General features: G+C 38.6%; 1 pseudogene; it reads left to right on the plus strand.

Moving 5' to 3' along the window:
• Positions 1–4183: 4183 nt before the first annotated feature.
• Positions 4184–5869, plus strand: LOC110587726 (annotated as a pseudogene).
• Positions 5870–6274: the final 405 nt, after the last annotated feature.

Here is a 6274-nt window from a genome sequence, read left to right on the forward strand (position 1 = left end):
AGCACAATTTCCAATATAAATAGGGATACCTTTAGGATATTCTGGTTATTAACACAGTACATTATGTTTTCCCTGTTGTTTGAAGGTAACTGTGGTCATTGCACAATAAAGAAGTGAAAATTAAGAAAACCCTTAATTAAAACTACTTGAATATTCAGATTTTTTCTTAACTATACATTTAACTATACATTTATGCTGCTGATATGCTGATACCTGATTCAATTTCAGATCAAACTAAATTTTCAATCTAGCTCATGAAAAATAGGGGAGTCTTAGTAAAGATTGTTTTCCCATGTACATTATTAGAGTTAGAAAATCATATATTAACCAACTAATTTTTTAAAAGGAAAAACAAGGTATTAAATTTAAAGAAACATGTTAATTGTAATAAAAAGAAATTTATCTTTGTGGTAGTAATCTCCAAATATGGTCCCCTAATCCCCAATGGACTATTCATTCCCTTAAATATAAGCTGAAGTTTACTTGAGTATGGGCTAACACCACAATTTGCCTTTGAACTATCAAAGACAGTGTAAGTGTCTCTGTGTTATTTCCAAGTTAACATCATAAAAAAATCCTGTAGCTTAAACCTAGATCTCTCGAAATGTTTGCGGTGGGAGATGCCAGCCCCACCTTATAAGAAGCCAAACTGCCTTTGATGCGGGAGCAGAAGGCTAGCTGAGGACAAAGCACAAAATGACACCCTGCAACATCCCCAGCCCCCTCCTGGGTGGGATATGTGTGATATCCTCCAGGAAGCTCCCAACTGTCTTAATGTTAATGCCTTGCTAGAGGAGAAAACAACCTTAACTTGACAATGGCAAGGTTTCCAGTATCCTGTGAGTCTTTAACATATGAAAATCCTTTTGAAACCTCCCTTTTCCTTACCTCCCCCAACTCCCAAGTATATAATCAGCCACCCCCTCACAACCCCAGTGCAGCAGCTCTTTCTGCCCACGGATCCTGTCGCTGTGCTTCAATAAAACTACGTTTTTGCACCAAAGACATCTCAAAAATTCTTTCTTGTCTGCCAACTTCAGACCCCACCCCACCAAATCTCACCTATATTCCCAAACCACAACACCTTGAAGCCACCAGGCTGTGAAAAATCCAAAATGAGAGAATGAGAGAGAGACAGAGAGAGAGATGGTTGGCTAGCCCTCAGTTTTTTAAGCATCCAAATCCAAGCATCAATTATGTCAGTAAAGACACCTTCTTAGACATTTCAGTCCCAGGACATATCATGTAGAGAAGAACCCAGAAATAGGGCAAACAGCCATAACTGAGGCTCCAGATGTCAGGCTCCAGTTGACTCATCCAACCATCTCTCACCACCCAAGCCCCAGTTATCTCAGATAAGACCTCAGAAAACAAGAAGACTTGAGCCATTCTCACTATATTCTGATGTAATCTCTGACCCAACTCACAGAGTTGTAAGCATAATTGCTATGGAAATGAGTTTAAAAGAAGGCCTCTGTGATTAGGCCTCCAGGTTTTTTATTCTTCACTGCAGACTGAGACCTGTTACCTCAAAATCCCTCCAATGCCAAACACAAATTTTTACACATCCTATTGTCTTAGAAATAGCTCAAACAAGCAGATTTTTGGCCATTTAAGGACTGCTTGCTTTGCATATCCTGAGAAGCCTCACCCAACATCTGCCAGCCACAGATAAAATAAGCCAGTGGTTCAAAGACTCCAAGTTGCCACTGTTCTTCAGAGCCTTCTGACTCAAAGACTTCTCCCATGCTGGTGATCAACATTACCTAGATCTCCTAGACAAGTAAACCCCCACAGAAGCCTCTGGACAGACTCTTGCTTTGAGGGATCTGCCCACATGCAAACCTGTCAGAACAGCCCAATAAAGCATTTATAGGCTACTGTCACCTGTGATCATATGTCATCCCTTGGATCATTCCCCCAAATCCCTTAAAACCCCTACAGTAATAAAATGACTTTCGTTTTATGCAACTAAATTTTGGGGCTATTTGTTATGCAGCAACAATAAATAATAGAAGCAACTTAAATCATTTCCTTAAGACATTCAAAGCCAGCTGTAAAACAACAACTAACTGCCCTGAGATACAATGTTGTAAGATTATACTTTAATGCATAAAAACAATGATCCAAGGCTGAGATGGTAAAGTTCCTGAAATACTGTTATTTTTTATGGTCTATCACATGCTTTGAAGAATGCTATGAGATGATAAAAAGATTTGGTAAGAACAAGAAATAATTTTCACGGGTGCCTGGGTGGCTCAGTCGTTAAGCATCTGCCTTCAGCTCAGGTCATGATCCCAGGGTCCTGGGAACGAGTCCCACATCTGGCTCTCTGCTCTGCAGGAAGCCTGCTTCTCCCTCTCCCACTCCCCCTGCTTGTGTTCCTGCTCTAGCTATCTCTCTCTCTGTCAAATAAATAAATAAATAATCTTAAAAAATAATAATAATTTTCACAATAGGAACTTCAACCGTTATTAATATGCAATATAAAATCACAACCACAAGCTCTCTTGTCCATCAAAGACAAAAAGTTTTGGAAGTAATCGACTATTCCTAAATCGTTAGTATTAATGTTCCTTTTTTGTTTTCATTTGGCTTTTGCCATCCATTAACATTCATTAGCAAATAAGTTGTAGCAAAAGTTTTTGGAAAACATTGAAGTAAAAAGAAAATCTGGAAAGTTAATTTATTATCTGCAAACTCATAAATAAGAAATAACTTCTTTATAACTAAGAAAATTCTAACTTCTTTATAACTAAGAAATTTATAACTAAGAAAATTAACCTTCTTGAAAATAGAAAAGACTCTCATTGTTTTTTGGCAGTGTAACACTCTGGTCCACTTGCCAAACACAGGTGTTCTATGTTAGCATCATCTGAGAACAGTGATGTGGAATTGTTCTATCACACATTTACTCTATGCAAAATAGAGTGAAGGAGAATTAAATAGTGAGCCCTCTATTAGTTTAATCTATTTGGCTAAATCACATCTGGAGTTAAAAAAAAATTTTGCAAGCTGGTCTCTGAACATATATCACAACTGAGTATGTCTTCCCAGTCCCCAGATTAGTATTACCACCGTCCCCCAATTCACAGGTGACCGATGTATGCTTATGACTACTCTTTACTCAGCCCTGTGAAAAAACATTCCACAGACCTGAGAAATTGAACAAAGGAAATCTTGGTTTTACTTTTCACTTTGCTACCTACAGTGTGACTTTAGGCAAAATTTATAACCAAACTGAGTCTTTGTCTACACGTTTATAAAATCATATTAATCTCAAATGGTCATTTTTAGGATGAGATATTATAGGTAAGACTGTCTTATATTAAGTAACTTGCTATATAAGCAAACTATTGTTTTCATGGACTATTTCAAGATCAGCACTATTACATGAGTTTCAGGAAGAACATGATCTCTTTCTATTTTATTTACCAGGAATGTCTATCATATGACCTAACACTCTCAGGAAAAGTAACTAGGTTCTCACTTCCATTATATTTAGCTTATGCCACTTATTTGCCATTTACATGGCATAACATGGCAAGATACACTGATTGGCAAAGAAATTGTAAATAAAGTAGTCCTGTCATGTCCAGTTAGAAGTTTCAAAAGCAAAGAAAACAATATTGATATGATATGAATTGCCATACCTTAACTCAAAATATCCAATTCCATTCAACTTACAGATAACTAACTATGGTTTAACTTTACATCAATTAATCTTCTTAAAATCAATGTGGAAAAATTATTTTCTTCATTTTATAAATAAGGATATGGAGGTATCAGAGAAGGGACAGAGTCAAGTCTCTGAACCCTCTCTTACTTCTCCCTTGATAAAAACTTTATTTCCGGGGCGCCTGGGTGGCTCAGTCGTTGGGCGTCTGCCTTCGGCTCAGGTCATGATCCCAGGGTCCTGGGATCGAGCCCCGCATCAGGCTCCCTGCTTCGCGGGAGGCCTGCTTCTCCGTCTCCCACTCCCCTTGCTTGTGTTCCTGCTCTTGCTATCTCTCTCTCTCTGTCAAATAAATAAAATCTTTAAAAAAAAAAATTTTATTTCCACCTGCCAACTTCTGAAGGAAGGCACAGTTGGCTAGCTTTCATTTGAAAAATGGAACTGAACCCTCATTGGCCTCCAAAGACCTGCCTTGTCACCGGCATGCCCTACCACCACCCTGCAGAAATGTTTGGATTACCTGTAGTCCTTCATCAAATTAGGCCAGTGTCTGGAGCACTGGCTCCTCATCTCACTCGGTCCTATGCCAAAGATCTAAAATTTGGTGCAGATGCCCGAGCCTTAATGTTTTAGCTGATGCTGTAGCTGTTACTATAGGGCCAAAGGGAAGAACAGCAATTATTGAACAAAATTGGGAAAGTCCAATTGGGAAAGTAACAAAAGATGGCGTGACTGTTGCAAAGTCAATTGACTTAAAAGATAAATATAAAAGTATTGGCGCCAAACTTGTTCAAGATGTTGCGAATAACACAAATGAATGGGCTGGGGATGGCACCATTACCTCTGTCTTGGCATGCTCTATTGTCAAGAGGCTTTGAAAAGATTAGCAAAGGTGCTAATCCTGTGGAAATCAGGAGAGGTGTGATGTTCAATGTTTATGTTGTAATAGTTGAACTTAAGAAGCAGTCTAAACCTATGATGACCCCTGAAGAAATTGCTCAGGATGCTAAGATTTCTGCAAATGGTGACAAAGAAATTGGGAAAATCCTTACTGATGCAATGAAAAAGTTTGGAAGAAAGGATGTCATCACAGGAAAGGATGGAAAAACACTAAATGATGAACTAAAAGTTACTGAAGGCATGAAGTTCAATCAAGGTTATATTTCTCTTTATTAATACATCAAAAGTTCAGAAATGTGAATTCCAAGATGCCTATATTCTATTGAGTGGAAAGAAAATTTCTAGTGTCCAGTCCATTGTACCTGCTCTTGAAATTTCCAATGCTCACTGTGAGCCCTTGGTCGTAATTGCTGAAGATGTTCATGGAGAAGCTCTGAGTACACTTGTTTTGAGTAGGCTAAAAATTGATCTTTAGGCTGCAGCAGTCTAAGCTCCAGCTTTTGGTGACAATAGAAACAACAGGCTTAAAGACATGGCTATTGCTACTGGTGGTGCAACGTTTGGAGAAGAAGAATTGACTCTAAATCTTGAAGATGTTCAGCCTCATTGACTTAGGAAAAGCTGGAGAGGTCATTGTGACCAAAGATAATGCTATGCTCTTAAAAGGAAAAGGTGACAAAGCTCAAGTTGTAAAACATATTCAAGAAGTCATTGAGCAGTTAGACATCACAACTAGTGAATATGAAAAGGAAAAGCTGAATGAACTTCTGGAAAACTCTCAGATGGAGTAGCTGTGCTGAAGTTTGGTGGGACAAGTGATGTTGAAGTGAATGAAAAGCATTACAGACGCAATGCTACACAAGCTGCTGTTGAAGAAAGCAGTGTTCTGGGAGGGGGTTGTGCCCTGCTTCGGTGTGTTCCAGCCTTAGATTCAGTAACTCCAACTAATGAAGATCAAACAATCAGTATAGAAATTATTAAGAGAACACTCAAAATTCCTGCAGTGACCACTGCTAAGAATGCAGGTGTTGAAGGATCACTGATAGTTGAGAAAATTATGCAGAGTTCTTCAGAAGTTGGTTATGATGCTATATTTGGAAATTTTGTGAATATGGTGGAAAAAGGAATCATTGATCCAACTAAGGTAGTAAGAACTTTCTGGATGCTGCTGGATTGGCCTCTCTGTTAACTACAGCAGAAGCTGTAGTCACTGAAATTCCTAAAGAAGGGAAGGACCCAGGAATGGGCAGAATGGGTGGAATGGGAGGTGGTATGGGAGGCGGCAGGTTCTGATTCCTAGAATAGTGCTTTACCATTATTCATGAACTGGGAGAGGAAGTTCAAGACAGAGCTCCTCAACAATAACTTCAGAGAAGTCAGCTGAAGGAAATGACTGAAGAAAAGGCTGGCTGATGTTTAAGAAAATCACTACAACCATCAGTTACTGGTTTCAGTTGACAACATATAACGGTTGACTGCTGTCACTGTCCATGCCTACAATTTATTTTGTATTTTTGAATAAGACATTTGTACATTCCTGATAACTGAATGTAAGAGCCAGGTACCAAAATACTGCTTTCAACTTAAATCACTGAGGCATTTGTACTACTATTCTGTTAAAATCAGGATTTGAGTGCTTGCCATCACCAGATGAAAAGTTAAGAAGCAGCCTTTCTGTGGAGCATTTAAGATTAACTG

The sequence above is a fragment of the Neomonachus schauinslandi genome, chromosome 3, assembly GCF_002201575.2.
Source record: "Neomonachus schauinslandi chromosome 3, ASM220157v2, whole genome shotgun sequence".
Lineage (NCBI taxonomy): Eukaryota > Metazoa > Chordata > Mammalia > Carnivora > Phocidae > Neomonachus > Neomonachus schauinslandi.